Source organism: Felis catus, chromosome B2 (genome assembly GCF_018350175.1).
Source record: "Felis catus isolate Fca126 chromosome B2, F.catus_Fca126_mat1.0, whole genome shotgun sequence".
Lineage (NCBI taxonomy): Eukaryota > Metazoa > Chordata > Mammalia > Carnivora > Felidae > Felis > Felis catus.
Window position 1 is genome coordinate 43,341,533 of NC_058372.1, and position 25,728 is coordinate 43,367,260.

Below are 25,728 nucleotides of genomic sequence, written 5' to 3' on the forward strand. Positions count from 1 at the left end.
CCCTATCAGCCTGTGTCTGAAGGAAGGAGCGCTCACCCCATCCTTCGGTAAAGCCCCTTCTTCTATCTACGGGGCCAGTCCAGATACAAAGACAGCTGTCTCGATGGTCCTGCGGTTCTAATCTCTGGGCACATGAACGAGGGCCCACAAGTGAACCCTTGGCTGTGGTCAGATCTCCGACAGCCTGGCCATAGCCGGTAGTCTGTTTTGCTTCCCACGTCTCTCTTGGGTTCTTAAAACAGAAAGTCAATCAAACCTCAAGGGTAAGTAAAAATGGACCTTGCCCTGGAGAGCTCTAGCCTCAGAAAAATTCTACTAGCGAGCATAACTATAGTTTGGAGTTTTTTTTTTTTTTTTTTTTTATGGTCCATAGTCTATTTTTGGTAAGTCCCTCCCCTTCGATAAGGTTGAGGGCCTGGGGTAGAGTGGTGGCTTTCTTTATGTCCTGTGCTGTCTGTCCGCCTTAGCTTACCACAGTTCTAAAAGAAGGACCATAAACCGTGGTGCAGAGATGGTCAGGCCCTGGCCGGTGGCCCACATGATGCTAAGAGGTAGAGAGGCCTCCTTTGAGATCTGCTCATTCTTACCTGTTTGACATTGTTTTCTGAGAAATCTTGGAAACAGCTAATTTCTAAGACTAGGAGACATCCTGAAAGCACTCGGGTGACACCTAGGCTGGGGAACTTGTTTGCAACTCTTTGAAGCTGTATACTTAGTTATCCTTTTAAATTAGACATCTGTGTCGTTTTAAAAGGCCTTGCATGACAGGTGGGCACAATGGCTTTCGCACTGTCTCTGGCTTTGTCCGGCAGCATGCTTTAGGGCAAATCGCTTTATTCCTCTGGGTCTCAGTTTTTTGGTTTATGGAGAAGCATTGGGCCAGATTTTGGCACTATTGACATTTCAGGCTGGATAATTCCTTGGGGTGTGTGTGTGTGTGTGTGTGTGTGTGTGTGTGTGTGTAGGGGGGCTGTCCTGTGCATTGTAGGATATTTAGCATCTCTGGCTTCTACCCACTAGATGCCAAGAGCACTGCCCCAGTCATGACAATGAAAAACGTCTCCAGAATGTTCCCTGGGAGGAAAACGTACCCCCCATTGAGAACCAGTGGGCTAGAGGCTCTCTTTAAATTCTTAGGTCGGGCTTTCTTGACAGAACTGGTGGGAGAATACATTGCTCATTAAAACAGGCTAGCCAGGCAGAAGACGGCGGGGCTTCCCAGAGATGGATGTGTACCAACCCTTTCCATCCCTTCACCTGATGGCACCCTGAGGTTTGGCTGTGTCGTGAGGGGGGCTCCTGGCTTTCCCGTCTGCACTTCTTCCCTCCTCCTCACGTTCCGGGCTGTGCAGCCAGGGAATAGCACAGCTGTGGGACTTTGTTAGGCCTGGACTGCTTGGCCATGTTTGTCATGGCTGCTTCTGTTCTCACTGGAAATGACAGGCGGAGGAAGGAAAGACGTTTCTCCAGTGCGTCTGACCCCTTGTGCCCCCTGCCCCCCAAATATTTAATCATCAGACATTGCTTTGAGAGTGGGTGTTTCCTGTTAACTCAATCCCAGCCGACACTGGCCCAATAAACACCTCAGCTCTCTGTTGCAGAGCTTTTTTGGCTGGGAAATGGGTATTGCCATGTAAACAGGAAGCCCCCTGAAGTTATTATCTACAGATGCGGTTGAAGAGCCACATGTTTATATTTATGGGATTTGAAAACAGTCTGAAAAGGCAAGGGAGGAAGAAGGGGAAGGCCTCGTTCACGATCGGTGAGTGAGAGCTGGGCCTACAGATCTTCTCTTTCCTGACTTCTCTTTCCTTCTGGAAACGGGTGGTTAACAATAATGACACAGCCAAAAGCCACAGCCGAGATGGAGGCGCTGGCCTGACTGATTTAAGCAAACAACCCTACCGTGACTATCAGGCAAACCGGACAATCCAGTCAGCTGGCTTTCCCGTCCCAATTATTTGGGAATCAGTTTTAGAGACCAGTTCTAGGAAACCATGGTTTAGGGGCATCTCCACAGGGAGGAAGAGGAGGCTTATGAGATGACGGTCCTGTGAAGTCTCTACGTCTTCCGGGGGACAGCTCAACTGACTGCCACGGTTTTAGTGAGCACGGGCCAGCTCTCCGGGAGCTCTCAGGCAAACTCCCGAAGGGGCGGGGAGGGACGCCTTCATGCCAGAGCTGTTGGGGGTTGGTGCAGGGAATGTGCAGGTGGTGAGACAGCCGGCCTGCACACGAGGGCTGGGCACACTGGCTTACCCCAGTTCCTTCACCCACCCCCGCTCTTCCTTTGTTGGCTCTCACCTCAGGCCTGGAGAAGGTGTCAAGGAAAGCCAGGTAGGAACCAACACCTGGATAAATCACGAGCTCTAAACTACGAGCTCTGAGCAAAGGCAAGGGAAGCTCTCCCCAACCTCCCTCCATTCCTGTGCACCCTGAGAAGTCTCTCTGTGATGACTTCCCGGTAGTGGGTATTCGATTGGGAGGCCTTGGAAATGAAGTTTTTAAAAAGCTATGAAATTAGTAAGGAATTTAGCAAAGAAAAGAATCTGCTGGTGATGCCAAGGGAACTACCCTAAGGGGTGTGTGTGTGTGTGTGTGTGTGTGTGTGTGTGTGTGTCTAAAGGGAGGGAAAAGGGAGGTGGAGGGATGGAAGGGGGTGCCTGAGCAGCCATTCAGGGAACACTGAAGCTCTCTCTCTCTCTCTCTCTCTCTCACACACACACACACACACACACACATGCACACATAGACACACACACACGTGCTCTTTGACATGGCATTTATTTGTCTCGGGTGTTTGTTTTCCTCGCAAATCTTACAAAAGAGTACTACCTTCATTCCATGAGTGGTAAAGAGGCAACTATTCTTTTTTTTTTTTAATGTTTATTTTTGAGAGAGAAAGAGACAGAGACGGAGTGCGAGCAGGGGAGGTGCAGAGAGAGAGGGAGACACAGAATCCGAAGCAGGCTCCAGGCTCTGAGCTCTCACCACAGAGCCTGACATGGGGCTTGAACTCAAAGACCGCGAGATCATGACCTGAGCAGAAGTCGGATGCTCAAACGACTGAGACACCCAGGCATCCATCCCCTTGATGGCCTTTTCTTCTTCCCCCCCAGGTCATTCTGTCCCATTCCGTAGCTAATAATAGAAAGGAAAGAATTACCCTCCACCAGTCATCCTTAGAAAGAAATCAAGACCATACAGCAAAATGCTAAAGGGGGGCGGAAAGGAGGTGGGAGTCTGGGGGGACAAGCAAAAGTTCTTCCACACAGGCCCCTCAAGATGTAGTCTTGCCTGCACAATGTTCGGTGAGACCAGAACACAAAATTACAACCAGGCGTCATGTGGCCTGTACTCCCGAGGCCTTAGACATCTGTCCCGGAGCACCCAAAGTGCCAGTGTTAGCTGGGAGGTGGAAAATGGAAGCAAGACACAGTAGTCTTGGTGAAATTAGGAAGTCCAGGATATGGGGGCAGAGCTTCGGGGGGCTTTGAGAGACCAGAGTACCGGGAACTTCCAGCTGGGTGATGGACTGGTGTAAATGTGTGAATTTCTTCCTTAAAAATAAGCAAAAAAAGCAAACAGCAAAACCACGGGACACGCATAACCGTGGGAGAATTAATATAACGGTTTTAGGATTTACATCTCCTTTGACATCATTTCCTTCCCAAATTAGGTCATTTATTTATTGATTTTTTTTTTTTTTCTAACTCCGTCCACCTCTGACCAGGCAACAGCTCAGGCGAGTTTCACTTTCTGTTTCTGAGTTCCTCTTCGTTTTCCTGCCCCCCAAAGAGAGGAGCCTTGGGTGGCATCATTATGGTCTTTCGGTAAGACCTTAGCCCCACTCTGTCTTCCCCTACAGTCATTTCATATTTAAATCTTGAACGTCCCAGTGACCTTTCTCCTTTTTAGCCTTGTGCTTGAAGAGCCTTTTTGTGTGCGGGTTTGGGGGCACAGAAAGTTTGACTCCTTATCAAGATCTTATTCGTGGTTTCACAGATGAGAAGTACAGAGATTATCATTGAGTCTAACCCTCCACCACAATTTCTGGAACATAGACTGTGTGCTCAGGTTTTGTAGGGCAGAGTGGATGGGCCCACTTCCCCCTCCTCGTGGGCATATGGGAGGGAAGGGAGCGAAGGATCTCGGGAGGGAGGCAAGTGCGGAACTTTCTCAAGGAGTTAAGTGGTTAATAGGAACTCAGTTTTTTTTTTTTTTATTGGCTAATAAAACCTCCCAGGGTTTTTCATATTATATGGTTCCTTCAGGCTCCCAGCCCGATGCTTAAAAAAAGAAAAAGGCGAAAACAACAACAAAAAGCTGGAGCCTAAATACCAATGCCTTCCTAGTCTTGTTTACTTTTTCATTTCCGCAGTTGTAAAAAAAGAAAAAAATTCCTCTGGTAGTTCAATTTTATCACACGGCAGGAGCGGATCGGTGTTTGAACAACTCCAGTGATCCCTGCCTCCCAGTGGAAGGAAAAAGTCCGCTCTGTGTCTCTGGTTGGGAAAAAAGGAGACCACGATGCAAATGATGGATGCATCAGGAAATTTTGAAATGAGAGCCGCCGGGGGAGGAGGGAGAGCAGATATTGAACTGAAATACATCTCTGGAATCCTGAATGCAAATGATCTCTGTCCTTTTATTGCCAGTGGTGCTGTTCTCCCAACAGAGCAGGATGTTCTTGTTTTTAATAATAGCCAGACCAGATGCTAAATTCTCTTCGGCAACGTGCTGTATAAGTGAGAAGGCAAACAGCTGATTCCTGTTAAGATGAACACCAGGAGAATAAGCCAGAAAGTATGAGAATTCTCTGGAGGTTTTTGCTTTGTAAACCCCTGTTTGGCAGAAAGATCACAGAATCCGGACTGAAAACACAGTGTGTGCCCTTGCACCCGTTCCCCATCGGAGCCGCTTGCTGGGGGCCTGTGAGCCTCCCGCCTTGGCCAGCCACCCCTCCCCTAAGTTAGCCAGGGCACTGGCTCGCAGGTTCCCCAAGGGGGAAGTCGGAAGCCCCGAGCCCTTTGGCTTTCAATGACTGTAGAAAAATACTCATCAATAGGAGGAATTTTTTACTTGCTCCTTGCCATAGAAAATAGTAAAATCCTGAACAGGAGCCAATAACTTTAAAATGGCATCTTTGTTCCATCTTTTTTCACTCCCTTCTTCCCCCTGTCAGAGTCCATAAAATCTCCCGGTTATTATTTTGTTTTAGAATATGCCACACATGTAAGATGCTGCTTTCTTCTTTCCCAGGGAGCTGCCAGAGCCAGAGGCGCTGTGGGGGCTCTGGGGGGGCCCCCGCTGGCCAAAGCAGACAGTGACCAGGCTGCCCCCTGCTGCTGCTCAGGTCTCCACAGGATGCCAGCTCTTGGCTTCCCCAAGAGCAGGGGGAGCACAGAGCCCCTTGGGGCTTTGCTCCCAGGCCTGCAGGAGGGTAAGGGAGAGAGAGGGAAGGGATGCGGGGAGCAGGTGCAGAAGCTCATCGTAGTTCCAGAAAGTCCCCTTTGTCACCCTTCCTCTTGGCATCGTCCTCCTGAGCCCACCCCTGTGATGCACAAGGGCATGCCAGCTACCCATTCCTCGTGATTTTCGTCTTCCATAGCTGTCCCCAGGGTTCACTTGGCCCAGGTCTCCCTGGGATGAACGTCCTGGGGAGAAAGGAATGGAGACGGAAGATGATTTACCTCCTTCCCCCCTACGATGGCACCGAAGGCCATTGTTTTAATTTCCTTTTGGAGACAAGTCATATTTGGTCCTGGTGGCATGATCAAGTAATAATAAGAACACAATATTTAACTTTCACTGCACGTTGGACTACGAGCCTGGTGTTTTGCTCGGTATTTCACGTGTCTTATGTCAATCTTTCCAGCAGCCTGTGAAGAAGTTAGTACTGTTTCTATCTCTGCTTTTCTGGTGAGGAAACTGAAGATCAGACTTGCCCAAGGTTACACAGCTATTAAGACTCAAGCCTCAATCTGCCAGATTCCAAAGACCGTGTTCCTTTAGACGCACCCTCCTTTATCATCTGCATAATGAGAACTAAATGAGCTAATGAGATAGGTGCATGCCTTGCAAAGTGCCTTGCACAGAATAGACAGAAAATAGACGGTACCTATTATTACTCATAGTAATTAGGGTGATTGTTTTAAAAAGTGTAAATAAAATTTTCAAATAGTTTGAATCACAATAGAGCTGGAGCACCAAGTGGAACAACTTTTTAGAAACTATTATTTTGATGGTTAAAAAAAAAAGGAATATCTTTCTATCTATTTTATAAACTTTTTCTACCGAGCCACACGGCCAAGTTTGGCAATGGGCTTACCACGGGCTCCTTCCCTGAAGGAACTCAGAGACATTACGTCACATAAACCATAAATATAAAAGACACCGATCGATACATTCAGAACAGAAATGTTGGCCCTACCCGGACCTCGGTTCTTCATCTGTAATCTCTTTTAAGATTTTCCATTTAGGTGCATTGAGTTGCATGTGAATGCTGCCTACCGATAAAAGGCATTATTGAACTTAATGTTGCAGCATTGGCTTCACCTAACAGGAGAAAGGCCCAAGCCAAGAAATCTCTGACAGCTTCAACTCTTACCTTTCTGGGAGTGGCTTTGGGGTCCTCCTTACCACCTGGCGAAGGGGCAGCACCCAGGGCCCCAGTTTCTGAACTGGCATCCCTAAGAGGCAATGCTGTGTAGTGGGGACAGTTGATCAGAGGCCCAAGGCTTGAGGGAACCCAGCTGCCGCCTGGGATGGGACACTGGTGTGTGCCAAGTTTTGCACACTTGTACACAGCCTGGAGGAGCCTGGGAATGGGGCGTCCACGTTTCGTGCCCTAAATCATTCAAATCTCTTTAACCGAATAGGTAGGGCTTCTCTCCAATTCTCTTAAAGCGTTTTACAGACTATGTCCTTAAATCCACTTGCTATGGAGTTAATATCCCACTTACCTGAAATCCCAGAGAACAGAAATGAGCTCTCTCTCCCTGTCACCCACTCTGCCTTCTTTTTGCAGATATTGACTGGACACCTACTATAGGCAGAAAATAATATGCTGGGAGGCTCACCACCACTAAAAAGCATACGGGAAGGCATCTCGGTCTAATTGAATGCATCCCACTAAGAGATGTCGGTCATGCCGTTCTTTATTTAAGCTATTTAAGCAAATCCATGAATGCTTCAGATTGCCAACAACAGAGATTAAAAAGTTACCCATCAGTTTCTGGAGAGAATTCAGATAGTTTTGATTTCTGCTTATAGCCAATTTCATTTCCCATTTCTCATTTCCTAAAATACTCAAGTACTTGTAAGGTCCTCGGCATCTATATTTAGTCATACAGGCCTTTCATTTCCACCACAATATATGGGAGGCTTGGTGTTTAAAAAGTGGGTGATTTTCATATAGTCCAAGGGGGAGGGGCCGCTCTTCCATTTTCTCTTCCCTGTTGTAACAGCCATGCAGCCAACTGTGCATTACGGGGTTGAGTGGTGTTTTGCAAGGGGGAAGCAGAGAGTGGCAAAAAGATCTGGGTTCCAGATCCTTAACCCCTACTAACTTAATGTGTGACCTTGAATGAGCCACTTAACCTCTCTTGACCTTCTCCTTAATAGTGGACAATAATATATTACCTGCTAGATGGTATGTTAAGGGACCACGTTGTAACTCTTACCTATAGATTTGGAGTGGTTTTTAGAGTGGGGAAATTACGAGCAGTTTTAAGAGGTGCAGCTAGAGTCTGCCTAGCATTAAGAGAGAGAATGAGGTCCATTGTTCCTCACAGAATTGGCAAAGATGGCCATTTTGTAGAGGGTGAAGAAATGGAATCCCAGAGAGGTCAAACCACTTACGCAGGGTCGCCCTGTAAATAGATGAGGGGAAGTCAAGAGTTGGACATCTACTTCCAAGTGGTTCCCATCCTCGTTCTCTGGAAGAGACACTTCCTTCCCTTATAATAGCATCTTCCGTATTATCCTTTCATGAAGCACTTACACTTCATTACTTTGCTAGTGTTTATGAACCTATTTTCATTTGATATAAACTCATGCAAGCTGATTCTCTTAAAAACTTCGTGTACTCGTGTAAATTAGTTTCCAGCATACTGATCCCACACCATGCTCCAGCTAACCTTATTGCAAAACACCTGTTGTGTACTGCTTCGTCAGAGAAACCCATCAAGCTGTATACCAGGCCTGACTTAGTGACCGAGACATTTAGTCTAAGAGCGTCAGTGCCGTTCCTTCGTGGACAAAGATGACCCATCTGTTGGCGACACACTTCAGGTGGATTGTCCCTTAGTGGACAGGTGGCCCCCTTGCCCTCACTGCAAAGGGGGGATGTCGTGGCCTTGTTGTGGTCAAGGCCTTTCTAGTTGCCATTTTGTGGGCTGGCTCTAGAGCTGAGGCCGTGCAACCTTGACGTCTTTAACACACACACTATCTGAGCCACCTAAGCAAATGAAAAGAGAACAGCTAATCTTGAAAATAGAATTTTCATCCCAGTTTTACCTTTTATGCACTTAGTTACCTATAACGAGTGTCTCTTCAAGTTGAGAGATGCAGAAGGCAACCCGTTCCCATGGGGCAGTGATGGAACACACTGGTAGCAGCGTCGTGTTATCAGATAAAACTTAGAACGTAGTTCATCATCCGACCCCTGTTTAATGATAGACATAACCTTATCGTGCCAGGTGGTTATCCCACGAGCGCTAAGCCATGTCTGGGGCAGAAGGAGATGGGGGCTGGGAGAGGGAGACTTTTCAGCTTCCTTCACCTTATCCCTTGCTGGACAGAATATTTTGGGAGAGTTATTGCTTTGCTTCACCATCCCCGACTGGCATCTGACCATCAGGGAGGGGCTGCATTTTTATTCATTCAATAAGTACTAGAAATGACGGAACTAAAAATGGATGAGACACATCCTTACCCTCTAGAAGCTTACCATCTGCTCAGAGAGACAGAAAAATAATCTCGTAAGTGACGATACAGGGCATCGGTGCCATCGCAGAGACGTGAACCAAGGGCTCCCCCCTCGCCCCCCAACCCAAGGAGGCAGCAACTCCTGGCCAAGGCAGGAAGATGACACTTGAGCTGGAGCTGGAAGACTGAGCAATTCCTTGCCATTCTGGGTCTGCAGCTGAGCCAGCCCCAGCCCCACATCCACCCTAAAGCGCAGGCCCTGGGAGTAGGCAGACCCCTCGCCCCAACGGAGATCCCATGTATGGCTCTCCAGAAAGACAAAGAGCGAGACAGTGGCTCTGGGCTCTGTGGTGTTCCTCAGCACACGAAATCACACTCCCGCTGACGAGACGAGCAAGAGGGACTCCAAGGGGTTAGAGGGGTGCGGTCTGGTGAGCTATGTCGGAGCCTCTGTGGGACATGAGTCACACTTCACAAAATCATATTCGACATTAGGATAATTAAAAACTAAAAGAAATGCCTACGCCATCCATATATGTATCAGGAAGGAAAATGTGAGATCTTAATGTCTAATAAAAGAGGGTGTCAACATAAAGAATATGAGAAGTGACAGCATAAAATATCAAACTCTCAGATACACTCTATCCAATTGCTTGCTCAACATCTACCACCGTGTCTGTGTTCACTGGAGTCTTGATGGGACAGTGAGGGCCACATTGGCACATGGACCCTTTGGCAGTCAACAGGGAAGGGTGATGAGTATAACTGGGTGGGACAAATTTATGCTCTGGATGGCCACATCCTCCAAGAACTGAGTGAGAGCCATGCCTGTGACTGACCCTAAGTCAAACTTGAAAGCAGAATCTTGGGGGTCTTCTCTCCCCACACCTCCAGACCTCTCCACTGGAGGCCCGCCTTGGACTGTGTCTCTCCCCAAGCCCACACCAACTAACCCTGCACCATGGGCCTCCCCTTTTATAAATGAACTTGCCCTGACCCTCACCTTTGAGCAGTCAGTGTATTTGCATTTCAAGAGAGGTTTTCTGGAACCACTAAAACCTCGCTTCCAAAGCCATATACCCTGCTCAGAGCAGAGGAACCTTCCTGGGGATGCTTTTTTGACATCCCTCACATCTCATCCTGGGGTGGGGGTGGGGGGCACTGCTGCCTTCCTTGCTCAGCTAAAAGCCAATCCTTATTTCTCTCTCTTTCTCTCTCTCTTTCTGTCTCTCTCTCTCTCTCTCTCTCTCTCTCTCTCTCTCTCTCTCATGACCAAGTACCTTGCCCAGACAGACCCTTTGAGGTAACAGGGTAACAGGGTTATTCCCGCCCTCAACCACCATAGGTTGGGGTCAAATGAGGAAGTGTTCTGGTTCTGCCCGAAGCTCACTTTGGGGGCCGTGTGTTTATTTCTGTCTCTGCAAGAGACAGTTTATTGATTAATGGAATCTTTATTAGGGTTATTAGGACGAATAAAACACACGCACACACGCATAAATCCATCGCTACCCCTCCCAAGCTCCTGGCTGGTGAAGCGAGTTCTATTTCCAGGCCTGACATCTTGCCAGTTTGTCATCCTCCTTCCTGGCCACATCAGGTTCCATCGGGTTTGAGTTTATTGGCTACACGGAGAAGTTTATGTTGTCATAGAAATTAGCCTTGATGGGCAGGGATATGGCCAGGGGATCAGGAGAGGTCAGCAGCCTCGTGGTGTTGGCACCGCTGAGATGTTAGGGGGCCTGGAGCCCTCTCCAAGAAAAATCAAAGCTGGCTCTTTGCAGCAGCAAACGAGCGCAACGCAACACCCCAGAGGGACGGGAGCTTGGACGGGATTGTGAGCTGTCCAGACCCCAATCCCCCCCTTCCCCCCTCCCCCCTTCGCCCCAACCTTCCCGGTGCCCCCCAGTGCCAAAAATCCTTCCCCGTGCAATGGAGGCAGGGCCGGGAGGCCCGAGGTTAAGCCTCTCTCTCCTCCAGTTCGTGGTTAGCTTTCGTAGGCTCTTGGCCGTTTGACAAAGTTGGATAATAATTCAATATTTCTCACTGAAATACTTGACCTTATTGTTAGCTTTTGTGACAAGGGGAATTTAAGGGAGCTGCAAAAATGCAGGCAAGTGTGGCTGAAAAAGGCCAGGGTATGCCACTGAGTAGTGAACAGTTTCTTTTTCTGACATCTATAAAATTTAGGTGAAAACAGGTCAACATTGATGTTGGCAAATGGGAAAGCCAGTTCTATTGTTAGCAAATGAGCTTCAGATACAAATGTAAGTCTGGTTCAATCAAAACCACGTTTGGTTTTAGACACCAGTGATGTGCTTTCTATTAAAAAAAAAAAAAGAGGGGGGTTATTTATTTCGACACACAAAGTAAAAATATATTTTGGCCCAAAGGGTCCTTTTCCGAGTATCAAATCAACTTGTTGAAGTACGAGATGGGACTTCTTTCGTTTTCCTTTTAAATTTGTAGGGCACACGATCCCAGAATTCTCTCTTCTCTTTATTTCGAACTGGCAAGGGCTGTTGAAGATTAAAATCGTATATTAAGAAAATCCTGCATTGCCTGATGTAGGGACTTGCTGGAGACTGCCAGCTGGTGGCTGAGAAAGATATAAAGTTATAGGATTCAAATATATGGCTCCCCAGGTTTGGCCTGAGTACTACAGTCATTTTTATAGGCTCCACTCAGGAGTCTCCTAAGACATGTACGTTTGAGCTCACAGAGGAGGAACGTAGGAGAGGTTCCGTCACTTGCCAGATCCAGATTATGGAAGACCGGTTCATTTTAGCCTACTGGGCAGGCTTGCTGATCTTACTTTCCCTCTGTCCTTGGGCCATCCGAAGTCCTTGTCCTGCGAGGAGCTGGGACGCAGCCTCCCACTAGCAGATGAGGTCCGCAGTCAAAGGTGCGCTGGTCGATAGGGCTCTAGAAGGGTTTACTCTTTTCTCGGGAAGCCTTTTCTCCTTCTTCTTCTTTAAATCAAGGTGAAATTCACATACCAGAAAACTCACCATGTTACAGTGAACAGTCCAGTGGCATTTCGTGCACTGTCAGTGTGGTACAGCTGCTACATTTCATCACCCCAGACGCAAACCTTGTACCCATTAAGCGGTTGTTCTCTACCCCCACCTCCGGGTTCACGTGTGAGTGCAAGTCGGTTAGCTCGGGGTTCCCACCGAGTGTCATTTTAGGGGCTGTGTTTCCAAAAGGGGCTGGGAAGGGAGCGTTTCTAGTGGGGAGGGGTGGAGGCCTGGGCCGGGGGTCCGGTGGGGAACGGGAGAGACAGCATCTGGAAGCCCCCGGTACCCCAGAACCAGAGACTTGCTGCACTTTCTGAGGCTGACTTTCGGTCTCCTGCTGAGGTGATGATCCCTTTAAAATTCTCGGCATTCTCACCCTGCTTCCCCCCAACGCTGGCCTGCCTGGGTCTAGGAGGCATTTTATTCCTTTAATTTGTGTTGGTAGGCGTCCAAGTCTGGCACCAGGCAGTCCCCACTCGGGAAGCCGGGAGGTGGTGGAGGCTCACCCAGGTCTAGAAAGGGAGCGCTCCCCGGGATGCTAACTGCCAGCTGTCTCCTTCAATACACATCATCCTGCTGGATAATCATTTTCAAATGGCAAACAATAATAAAAGCTTTCCTCTATTTTGCTTCCAAGTGTCAACGTATCTACACAGGCTATAGATGTGTGTGTGTGTGTGTGTGTGTGTGTGTGTGTGTGTGTGTGTGTGAATTGTCTGTCTGAGAAAAAAAGGACGTCTGGAGAGCGTTCGAGAATGCTGGGGAAGGCCGGGAATTGCCTCCGGTTGCTTTCCACTGGGGGAGGCCGACCTGGAGTGTGCATCAGAGATAGGACTGGATTTTCAGGTGACTTAAGTTTTCCATATGTGTCTGGAGGGAGTCTGCAGGGTCTCTCCCGAGTCGGGTGCCCTGTGACTCTAGCGACAGCTTACAGCGGAGAATGGGATAGGAGAGCCGGGACCCAGGGGCCAGATTTGGCTGCTGAAGCAAGTGACTAGATCCTGAAAGAAAAGTCCCAAGTCTTCGGCCTCAGCAGGTGGGTGAGGTTGATGTCCCCTCAGGGTGCATGTGTGTTCTGGGGCTACACAGAGTCTCGGGTCTCATCCTGACCCCTCTTCCTGGAGTGTCTAGTTTCCGTAAAGAGGTTCTGGTAGGGGGAAGTTAGGCTACTTAACGGGTAAGTAACTTCAGCCATTTTTTAAAAAATTTATTTATTTTGAGAGAGAGAGAGAGAGAGCAGGAGCAGGGGAGAGGCAGAGAGGGAGGGAGAGAATCCCAGGCAGGCTCTGCACCACCAGCACAGAGCCCAGCATGGGGCTGGAACTCATGAACCGTGAGATCGTGACCTGAGCCAAAATCGGGAGTCACACACTGGACTGACTGAGCCACCCAGGCACCCCAGTTCAACTGCTTTTTAACGTTAAAATGCAGATGAATAAATTATGGAATACAACACAAAATTCACAGGAGTTGTAGAGATGAAACAAGACTTTGGAGAAATCTTCCACTTGTAGGAGGGTACCCTGGGCCAAACTTAGGGTTTGCTCTCTGTAGTCAGGTGGCTGTAGTGAAAATAATTGAGAAGTCCTGTCAGCGTTCACAGCATTTTTCCAGAGGCTTGTGGAGTAGCTGGATCTTGTAGAATTTTCTCCGCTCGCACCCTACCCTTTCACTCATGCAATTCCGTAGCCTCTGACAAGCCCCAGGGCCCCCTCCCTGATGAGGACTTCCTTACCATTCGTCCCAGCATCTGTAGTCTGCACCAAGAAGGCATGCTCTAATTCTCACACTCTTTCAGTTCTCTGTTTCTGCCTAACACCCTCCACCACAACGTAGTGGTTTAGACAACAGCCATTTGACTGCTCACGAGTCCGTGGGTCAGGAATGCAGGCAGGGCTCAGCGGGGTGGTTCTGCTGGGTCGTCAGAATCCTTCCCCAGCACAGGCTTCTAAGAGACACAAAAGCGGAAGCTGCACGTCGTTGGAGGTCGCCCTTGACAGAGGAGATGGGCAGAGTCGCTTCCGTTGTGTTCTGTTGGTCAAAGCCAGTCACAGGGGCCAGCCCAGAGCCAAAGGGGAGAGGAACCGGACCCCCAACTCTTAACAGGAGAAAGGGCAAAGGATTTACAGTTATCTTCAAACTACCATGTAGAGTTGACATCCAACCTGTCTGGCTTTGAAGCCTGTGACCTTATCTGCTCTGCAGTCGTTCCTCTTGGATATCACAGTTCTGGATGACCCCTCGCGGTGCCATTTGTAGCGAGACCTGGTCAACCCTGGGTGGTGATTCCAGGCATCGACAACAGATGTGTGAGAAGAGATTTGGGGCACGAGGCATCTCCACACAGGCAGAACCCTCTTCATCAAAACACAAGTGTAAGAGGCATCCTGGTGATGGAGAAGTGCATGCCTGGCATCGAAAGCTGAGTCCCTCGTATTTTGTAGAAGGGGTCGTTATACGCTTGCTTGAGTCCCGTGGTGAGTGGAGTATATGTCCCATAAGCCAGAGCTGAGGAGTTGTGGGACTCTTGTTAAGGGGAAAATGGGAGCTCACACTACTCAACAGTTTCGAGATCTGCACAGGAGAGCTGGGTGGCAGGATTCCTCTAGACTTGCCCAGGGCACCTGGGGGCAGTCAGGCTGGGAGGGCTGCCCTGGTTGCCCTCAGACTCCGCAGGGTCCAAGAGCCACCCTTCCAGGAAAGCAGAGAAAGGCGCTATTGTTTCTTGCCACTTTAAGGAGCTGATGACAGTACAAAGGAATGCAGTGAGGACCCTCCCTCCTAACAGTGGAGGATTAGAGACTGAAGAACCAGACGCTCAGCCTCTGGGCACAAGGTGTGGGAAACACTGTGGGGGCAGAGAGGCGAGTGAGCCTTTTCTGGAGGGGTAGCCATGTTGATTTTGGAATTCTACCCCTCCGCCTCCCAGCTCCTGAAACCTCCATGTCACGGGGCCTTGGTTTCTTCATGTACCAACCGGGGATGCCGGTTCTTAGGAAAAAAAATTCTTTTGAGGATTAAATAAAATAAATAGAAGGCCTAGCATACTGCTTGCCACACGGTAAGCACTTAATAAATATTAACTTCTTTCTCTCCAAAATGTTAGAAGACAGATCTTAGACATCATTGAAACCAATTTGTGAACGACCAAACCGAGGCCTGGCAATATTAAAATAGCGTGTCGAAGCAACATGTTCATGAATCCCTATGTCCTCCTCTTGGCTCAGGGCTCTTCCTTCTGTCCCACGGACGGCTGAGTGCCTCTAAGGACCTAGAGCGCTTTTCATCACCGCCACACTGTGACTAAAAATGGCTGCCTTTTGCCTTTTTTCTGGGGTAGAGTGCTCTATGTGACCCTGAAGAACATGGGGCTGACCAGAAAAGAAAATGCTAGCAAAGCATGAAAACAAAACAAGACCAAAAAACCGCCACATGCAAGACCAAAAAACCTGGGTGGCTCAGCTCGATAAGCGCCCAACTTCGGCCCAGGTCACGATCTCACAGTTCGTGGGTTCGGGCCCGGCATCGGGGCCTGTGCAGACGGCTCAGAGCCTGGATCCTGCTTCAGATTCTCTGTCTGCCTCTCTCTCTGTCCCTCCCCTGCTCGCACTTTGTCTCTCTCTCTCTCTCTCTCTCTCAAAAATAAATAAACATTAAAAAAAATTTTTTTTTAAAAACCAAAAAAAGCCCACCACATGCAAATTCAATGCGAACTTCGCTGAATAAAGACATCCACTGAAATCACACTAGCAAGTCCTTGCTCCTCTATCAATTTCTTTTTCACTTAAAAAAAAAAAAAAGAGTGATTTTCGAAGATCAGAGTTCAGAATGACAATAAAGTGAAAAATAAAGTGTGCTCCTCCCTGCCTGCCTCCCCTCCCCCAGGGGTTCTACCGCAGACAATTTTTATGCCTGTCCAGCATTGTCTCCCCTTCATCAATGATCAACAGCTCCAACCATGCAGGTCCTCTGATAGGGCATTTCAGTCTGTGGGATTCAGTTTCCCAGATAAGCTGGGACTCCGGAGGCTTGGAGTTCTGTGAGACACTGTGCTGGGGCCCCAGCATCTGTTACTGAGCAACAAGTCGCCCCCAAACTTAGTGGTGCAAGAGAACAATACTTTATTATGCTCTCAGATTGTGTGGAGAAGGCACAGCAGGAATGACTTGTCTCCACTGTAAATGTTTGTGGCCTCGGCTGAAAGACTGCAAAGGCTGGGGGCGTCTTTGCTTACATGTCGGGTGCCTGGATGGGCTGGGCAAAGGATGGTCTTCGCTGGGACTGCCTCCCTCCAGGAGGGCCTCTGCGTGGCTCTCCAGCACCGTGGCCTCTGGGTAGTTAGGCTTCTAACATGGCTGCTTGGGCTCTGAGGACAAGTGTCCCAGCCACCCTGGTGGGGGCTGCAAGGCCTCTGGTGACATAGCCTCAGAGGTCACATGGTGTCACTTTCGCCATACTCTATCGGTCAAAGTGGTCACGAGCCCACCCAGATTCAAGGAGGGGGCCCTACCTCTGAAGGGAGAAACGTCAAAGACTTGGCAGCCATGTTGTTAAACTGTCACATCCGGGGGTCTTGCTTTCCGAATGCCGAGAGCCCAGCATCTGAAGGATTTTGGTGCTGCTTCTAGAAGAGAGAGGCAATCTAAGAGGTGAGACTTCGACATTTGCTGAATTTTCATTTGCCACACCTGAAATGTGGGACCACAGCACCTGCTTTTTAGCTGGAGTGGGCCTGCCCCGGCAGGCACTAAGGTCTTCAACTTCACCCAAGGGCCTGTGTGGGGATGAGCCAGACTGCATTTTTTTTCCATCAGCCGCAGAGGAAAGGCCAGTGCAGGGAAATCTCCTGAGGAGCTGAGCAGAGGGAGTTGTGGCTCCACTTTGAGAGGTGGTTGGGCCGCACCCTCCAGCCTGCCCCCCCACCTGTGTACATACCCAGAAGGAACATCGTTTGTATTGAATCCAAAGAGGAGTCTTTGAAGGCCTCGGAGATCTTCAGAGCAAAGTGCTGGGTGAGGTCAGGGCTTTCAGGAGGCCTGAATGGAGGGAGGGAGGCTGGGTGTGTGCCAGCCCGGGCTGCTTGAGGCCGAACGTAGCTCCAGTGATGTCCCACGCATGGCTAGGCAGCCGAGCAGTAGTGTGGCCTGAGGCAAGAAACACGAAGCAATGTGCTACCCCCATTTGCTTGTGCTCCCGACATGAAGGGAAAGGTTGAGAGTTCACGGCTTGCTCTGGGCTGGCACTTTGGATCATTAACCTATTTCATTTAACCCTCACAGTAATCTCATGAAGCAGGCGTTATGGTTAAAAGACTGAGGCCCAGAGAAGCGAAATATCTTTTCTAAGGTCACACAGCAGATAAGAAGGGACACTGGGATCCTAAAAGGGCAGGTCCCATTGGCTTCTTCAAAATCAACATGGCCACAGGGCAAGGAGGCCATCCCCTTCTCTCCATGTCCTCCAGGCTTCACTCCATTCCACACTTTCTCCTTTGCACGGAACCACAAGATTTCTATCACCAGGCTTCTTGATGCTTGCAAAACCAAATCCCTTCCCGACGAGGGCCAAGAGGGAGTTTTCTCCAAAACATAGTTGAAGAAATGCCTTGGAGCTGCGCTGTCCAATACAGGAGCCTCCAGCCACATATGACTGTTTAAATGAAACTGAATGAAATTAATGAAATGAAAAACATTTAAAATACAGTTCTCCAGTCATGCTAGCCACATTTGAAGGGCTCAGTTTGAAAAGCCACATTTGAAAAGCTGCAGGTGGCTAATGGCTTCTGTATTAGAGGGCAAAGGTGTAGAATGTTTGCATCGCAGCGGACAGTGCTGCCTTAGAGACTAACTCGAGGAAGAACCATATTTTTGTAGCTTGTACTATTGCTGGTTTTATTAATACTTGCAGTGGTATTCATCGAGGTGTTTATTTTGTCCCAATCTCTCTCAAAGGTCAAATAATAGACCATAGCTTTGTAGTACTTCACCGCTTTCCAACTGCATTCACATTCATGATGTTATTTAATGCAATAGCCTTGCAAAGCATGGCAGATAATGATGTTACAGGTAAAGCAACAAAGGTTCAGAAAGGTCAAGCAACTTGGCCAAGGTTCTGTAAACAGTAGATGGTAAAGCCAAAATTTCAACACAGGTTTTCTCATTGTATGCTTTCCAGAGGGAGGATTTGTGTATATGACGCCTGAAATTATCCTTAGGCAAAATTATTAAGTCAGAAGTAATTTACCCGTGTTCTTGTGGGGAGAATCGTGCTTGTCAGTTTTTCTTGTTTAGACCGTCAGGTTTTTCATTAGGTCTTGCCACTAACAAATACCTTTGTTTTCTTTCCAAACTTGTCGGCAACTTCTCTAATTATTTTACCGTGAGAGCACAGTTTACACTGGTGTATATTTGTTAATTGGAAAATTACCTTTTTAAATTAGTTTATAATGAGAATGGCTATGTTTACTGTCACTTGGCTATGTAGTAACTAGAAGAGAATCAATTTAAACAAAAGCAACTTTCCAGAACTAGATGCGATGGAAGATACATATAAATAGAAAGGTAACCGATGATACCTGGTCAAGCATGAGGTATGTCAGATTAACCTACGGAAAGCAATTCATTTTTCACTCATTTTATTTTATTTATTATTATTATTTTTTTCAAGGTTTATTTATTTTTGGGACAGAGAGAGACAGAGCATGAACGGGGGAGGGGCAGAGAGAGAGGGAGACACAGAATCGGAAACAGGCTCCAGGCTCTGAGCCATCAGCCCAGAGCCCGACGCGGGGCTCGAACTCCCGGACCGCGAGATAGTGACCTGGCTGAAGTCGGACGCTTAACCAACTGCACCACCCAGGCGCCCCTTCACTCATTTTAGAATATAGTTTAAAATATGTTCCATCCACTGGAGATCCTAGCAAAGGCAGATAAACACCAAACCTATAATAAAATAACTAACATAAAGTTCAGTTGTGATAAGAGGTTTATATAAACAAACAACAACAACAAAAAAACCAAAGGAGGTAGAGAACAATGGGTAGGTGAGGGATACTGTTTCAGATAGGGTATAAGCTGTCCCGCCATGGCCACGTCCAAGCTACCAGTATGGCATCGCTAAACTCACGGTTGGGAACTGATGCACACAGTAGGCTCTCACGAGCTGGTGAGGGCTGTCTGCAGCACACATTTCCTTTCCGCCTCTGCAAGGTGCCTGGGGACCTTTCCTCTAGGGGATCTCTGGAGTTCCTGGTCCCCTCATAGTTTCTGAGCGTAGGTAGAAACCACAAATGCTCTTTCTAGGCTATTCCCGGGAACAGTTTGTGCTTTGGGGCTATTTTGCTGGAGTTGAGGGCTTGTTTTGGGTTTGATAATTCCACCACAAGCTATATCCGTTTATGGAAACACATGTGCTGGTTGCCATTATAAATGGTCCCTGGGTCTGTGTTCCCGAAGGGAGGGCCCTGATTGTAAGCTTCAGCAGTATGATGAAAGAGAATTAGCTCAATGCAGTGGTAAGGGAGAAAACCTGGCTTATGGCGAAAGTTCTTGTGCTTGGTAAGGGCCGCTTGCAGAAATCATTTCCCTGAGAAAACTTAGTAGACAGCACACAGCTGTTGAAATTAGGTGAACATGATTTGAATCCTTCATTGACCTTGGCTAATCATTACCCTCTTTGAGCTCAGTGTTCATAGCTCCTGCGTAAGATCGCGGTGAAGATACATTACTGCCTGATGTATACGGTGTGTGAGGGTACATACAAAGTGCCTAACGTGGTGTCTGCCACAGAATAGGTACTTAATTCTTATTTATTCATTTATTTATTTATAGACAGAGAGAGCAGGTGGGGGAGGGGCAAAGAGAGGGAGAGAGAGAATCCCCAGCGGGCTCTGCACTGACAGTGCTCAGGGCTCACAGATGCAGGGCTCAAACTCATGAACTGTGAGACCGTGACCTGAGCCAAAACCAAAAGTTGGACGCTTAACCAGCTGAGCCACCCAGGCACCCCTTAAATTTTTTTTAATGTTTACTTATTTTCGAGAGCGAGAGAGACAGAGACAGAGTGCGAGCGGGGGGAAGGGCAGAGAGAGAGAGAGGGGGAGACAAAGAATCCCAAGCAGGCTCCAGGCTCTGAGCTGTCGACACTGAGCCCGAAGTGGGGCTTGAACCCACGAACCATCAGATCATGACCTGAGCTGAAGTTGGACGCTTAACTGACTGCGCCACCCCGGCTCCCCAATAGGTACTTAATTCTTGATCCCTCCTGTGTAAAGAGCATTGGCCGTGGGTGTAGGAGACAGCAACCTGTAAGCTATCCTCATCGGGAGAACCTGGGAGGATCCAGACTGAAAAAGGTAGGTTGAGGAAGACCCACGTGACAGATGCTGGAAGGACAGAGGACGAGGTGGCCGGCCTAGTAGCTGAGAGACTGTAACAGTTCTGAAACCAGGGCCTTCATAGTCACACTGCCCCACCACAGCGGGTAGCTCTGGCTTCCTCCTTAATCGAATGGTGGTGGTGGTAGAACTAGATTGTTGATTTCTGAGAAGCTGGGGGAAAGAAAAGTCCCTTTAAGTCGCTCTGTTTGCCAAGTGAAATATCAATTAAGAGCACTGCATATAGCATGGGTAATTAGCTGCAGATTCGCTGGATGGAATTTCCTACAATCTTAGAGCCTATAGAAGCTAATCATGGCCTACGCCCTCTCTTTGATATTCTGTGACTGAAGTCGAATTGATATAGGAGCCGCATGTTGGCTTAGAATGAAATATGACATTTCACAAGCCAAGCAAAACAGAAAGAGCAGATGAAGAACTCAAGACAGACAAAAAAGACAAAAAGGGGGAGCAGGAAAACATCCCTTGAAACATGAGCCAGGGAGCGTTAGGTCACAGAGGACAAAAGATCTGAGCTCTCAAGATCCCAAATGTTGCACTATGAGCCACTCAGTAGCACAAGCAAGGAGGCTGTGGACGTGGCGAGGGACATCCATGAGTAATGGAAGCCAGTGGCCTAGAAACAGAAAAACACCTTCCCTTCCAACCCAGTCCTAGGTAACCTATTGTGTCTGGGACCAGGACAGGCTTGAAGCTGAGCGATCGGGACACATCTCATAGTGCACCCCTTGGGGAGTGCAGGCTGGATATTGAGCATGTGACCTCCCCACGGAGCTACAACATCGTCTGTACAGCCGGCGCAGCCTGCTGCTCAGGGACCTTTGCTCCCTCATAGTAAAGGATAGAGGCATGAGGGTGGTGAGGGCATGCAGCAACCAAATGTGTGGAAAGATGTCTTCTTCTTAACTCAGATAGACCGGTGAGTCCCGGAGCACCAGCTGCAGACAAATAATAAGGGGGAGTCAACGGGTTAAGGAGGAAGAGGGAAAGTCAGGTGGGGTGAGCTAGAAAAGCCCCTGATTTGATGTGGGTGGCTGAGTGAAGAGCCACCTTCTCTGTCTGGGTCCTGGGTTCATAGCACCACTCTGCCCTGGCTAACCTTGCTAGCTAGGGTAAGCCCCTTAGCAGTCTTGAGGCTTTAGCTTCCATATTAATAAAATGGCGGTGGTGGTAGCCCCACCACCAGTTCCTATCTGGTCCCCTAATTCTCTTATTTTATCAAGGTCAGTGCCAAGGCTGGCTTCTGAGCAGTCCGGGGGTGGGTTGTGTTCTAACGTGGATGGGATACCCTAGCATCACCACCTCCATATTCCAAAGTTGGCTCTTCTCTCATTAGGTCCAATGGAGACTGGCTCTAGCCTCCAGACTAGTTAATACGTGGCATTCACATTCCATCTGCCACATCATATCCTCGTGGCATAAATAACCCATGGTTTCAACCGCATCTGGGTTAGATATCAGGATGCTTAACTGCATTTCAGGTGACTTTGAGATGAACACCGTACCTGGGTGTGGTGGCCATGCTCTTGTATTTGGCCTAGCAAAGAGGATTTGGGAAGAATTTAGCCTGGGAAGGACTCTTGATCTTCTGAGAGCATCTATGATTCCCAAGGACAGCTTTTCACACCTGCTAAAAGTATCCTTCTCCTAGGACACCTACCTGTTTCTCAACTGACTCCTTGCTCATGGGGCCAGTAAGTCCTGTTACAATGTTGCTTACCTTGCAACCCGGAAATAATAATATCTGCCTTGCCTTCATTTTAGGGTTCTAGAGAAGTGCTTAGAAAAATACCAGCTGTAATGAAACTGTAGGGTTATTAATAATGTTGCTAGTACACAACTTGATTGATGAGATTTTGATAAAGGCAAAGGCTCCCTGCCTTCTCCCCCTGCACCGTCCATAAGACCTGTTCCCAAAAGTACATCTCAGTCCACACTCCAAAGACATTTCTTGGAACCACATCTTAGTGCCGTTCACCCAATAAAAAGCCCCTCTGGCTCCAAGTGGGCATGAAAGTTCATCACAACATTTGCCATCAATAAAAAACCAATTCTTTCCATATGAGAGGCATTACTGCTGTCGAATGGTTATTGAGTGATGATACCTGAATATTGGGAACACAGGAACAGGGAAATGTACAAAGGGAAACTTCACAGGGACGCCAAATTGTAAAGATGGAAATGCAAATATCAGAGGGAATGAGTTAAGAAGAGCAGAGTACCTTGAGCTGGGGGGAGAAGGAGTGTTAGGAGGTGGAGAGAAACAGCAGGTAGGAAGGAGACGCTCCGTGCTGCCTGGTAGAGGAGTCACGGATGAGGGTGACACACGGAGTCACCCTGACAGCCCATAGACCATGCTGCATCGTGGCCAGCCCGTCAGCCCGGGAATTTGTCAGAAATTGTGTTCCAGAAAATAGAGTCACAACAGCCGTTGCCTTTATCATTAGAGCTCCCTGGGCCACACAGGAGCGCTGGAGCTTGTTGGAGCCATAGCCACGCCTGAGGAGCAGGAGGCTGGGCCACGACATCAGAGCAGCCTTCTTTGTAGCCCCTCCAGAAGGTCAGCCTCTTTCAGAAGCCCAAGCCGTGGCCTCCGAGCCTTCGTGGCCAGGATGTCCTGCCTGCTCCTTAATGCTGTCTCCCCCCGGCTACCCTTCAGGTCCCCTCTAACCTTCCGGTTCTGTCACACACGCTCACATGCCACCACTCATTTCTGTGGCCCTCTCTGGCTGGCCGGAGGAATGTTGGTCAGTGTGGTGGTTGTATAATACAGCTCTGGAGAAGAGCTGGGGTTGAGCATGGCTCTATTCGCTGCCTGGCAGGCCTGGGGCAAGTCACTTAGCTTTTCAGCCTCGGTTACCTGATCTTTTCACTGGGAATGATCCCTCCCTGGTGGTTGAGGGTGAGGAGCAGATAGAAGCAAACAGTGAATGTCGCATGTAAGGGGCTGAGCATACATGAGGTTGGGTGACCATACTCTTGGTCCCGATGAAATCAGTAACGGGGCCCTGTTTCATTGTCAAAAGGGTTGTGATTTGGGTGATAAATTCTATCACCCTGTGCCCTGTAACCATTGATAGATGGAAATACAGAGGGTCAAAATGAGACTGGGGACTGTCCCCAAAGACCCCCATGTCCCTAGAATGTTTGTCTGTTGCAGAGCAGAATTTCATGTCTGTGAGTCCTAATTCACTTGCAAAATAAAAATTCTTCAGTTAGTCCATTAATAGAAATAACCGCCCTGTTTTAATTTCAGCAACGGCCTTGCAATGAAAAGACTACTAATTACTCCAATTAACCAGGCACATTAAGTGCACATGTTCAAACGGATATTAACATACCATCCGTCTTGGTCCTGAGATGCTGAGATGCATAAACATTTAGTGGAAGAAATTGTGGCTGCAGAGAAAACACAAACAAAGCAGACTGTTTGTTTGTGCGACTGTCTGCTGGTAGAGAAACAACCAAGAGACATGGAAAGACATGAGGGTGTCTCCCAGTTTATGTTTCCAATTATTGCCCAGAGGAGACGCGGAACAAAGGAACTCCTATTTATAGCCCAACTCTAAAATGGGGGGCTGGGTGGGGGCAAAGCTTAATCGTGAGAAAACGCAACCCACTATTGGCATTAATAAAATAAAATAGCATTGTAGTTTATCCAGAGAACAAACAGTCGTCAGGGAAAATAAATAACTCCTTCCATGTCTTGACTCCATGTACAACGTCGTCTAAAACCACGTCACTTACCAGTGATGGGAGCCAGGGTGGGCGTAGGGTAAGGCCACTGGAGCAGACAGGCTTTGTGATGGAAGCTGGATCTGGCACCAGGATGTCCCTCTGTACCTGTAACCAGCAAAGCCAGTGAAGACCACATTTCTTTCAGCACCCCACTAGCCCTTGGGGCGTATCTCAGGACTCAGAATTCAGGAAATGCTAGCAGAAAGCAGGCGATGAACCTCTAGAGCAATGTTAGCTATTCAGAAGGGATTTGGGTTAACGTACAAATGGCCTCAAGGTTCAGAACCCCATCTAAAATGTTGGTGAGGGTTGCCATAGCAACACCCTCCTGGACCAGCGCTGCTGCCCCAGCCCCGGGAGAGGGCACCTGCCTTATATTATTATGGTTAGTCCTATCTCCTTCCCTCTCTCCCTTCCTTCCCCTCCTGTATCTTCTGTTTAAAAATTAATTTTTAAAAACAAGTATTAAGTTAGTGCACTGTGCCAAGTCATTTTCTGTATCATCATCTCATCCAGCCCCGCTAACAACTCTTCAAAAGCCTGTTGTGGCTATCGCCATTTTATACGTGAGGAAGCTAGAGCCCAGAGAGGTGAGGTAATGTGTTCAGGTCACACAGTTTGAGTTCTAGAAGGCCTGGGAAACGGACAGTTTGGAAACCATGTGGAGGCACCAAAATTGCTGAGAAAGGTGCCTACTTTTCCAGGTACTTGATTCCTTGCCATCTGGGGCTTCAGATCTCATACCTAACCACTGGATAATGCAGCTCCAGGAACAAGCTAGTATAGGGAACAGAGGCTACACCTGCCAGCCCCGTGCAAGGGCCCGTGGTGTGGTGGATATGCTGTCCTCTCCCTTCCAGCAATTTCCTTGGAATTCTGCAGTCATTCCAGATCTTCCCATGTTGTGGACTGGGATTAGGGAGGGTCCTGGGAGAACATGCACATGAAGGTTTTTGTTTATTTTTTGCGTTCTAAGCAGATTGGCTCGTGTTTTTGAGGCTCTGAAGCTCATCGTGGTGTTTCCTCTTTGGCTATGCCAAATCACTTCGGGGAAAGATACCAAGGAGGGATAGAACCCTCCTGAATATCCCGTGAGTCTTTTACTCTCCAAATCAGAGATTCTCTGAAGCTGGCTCAGGCTAGAAATGAATCCTCCTACAGGAACAGACTAGAACAGGCATCATCATCATCATTCATTAAGTAATTTTGGCCTCTTCCTTCATCTTTAAGTACTTACTCAATTGCCCTTACTACCCTGGACCTGCAGGAACAAGAACAGTCAACAAATTCTGTCCCTTCTTTCCTTGGAAGTTCGTCCTTTTCTTCCATCCTGCACTTGTTACACTGGCTCAGGCGATCATTTTAGTTGTTCAAACTTCTCTGATTATAGTTTTTGTCCCCGGATCCCTCAATTCACCTTGCAGTGTACTCTCCAAATAATATTCTATTCTCAAGTCCCTCCTGACTCAAAATTACACAGTACCCCATTGCCTATTTTTGAGGTTTTTTTTTTTTTTAATTTTTTTTTCAACATTTATTTATTTTTGGGACAGAGAGAGACAGAGCATGAACAGGGGAGGGGCAGAGAGAGAGGGAGACACAGAATCGGAAACAGGCTCCAGGCTCTGAGCCATCAGCCCAGAGGCC

At 48.2% G+C, this 25,728-nt stretch overlaps 1 protein-coding gene across 5 annotated transcripts in view; it reads left to right on the top strand.

Moving 5' to 3' along the window:
• RUNX2 (RUNX family transcription factor 2) overlaps positions 1–25,728 on the top strand; it is a 330,028-nt gene that overhangs the window by 224,611 nt on the left and 79,689 nt on the right. The window lies entirely within an intron of this gene.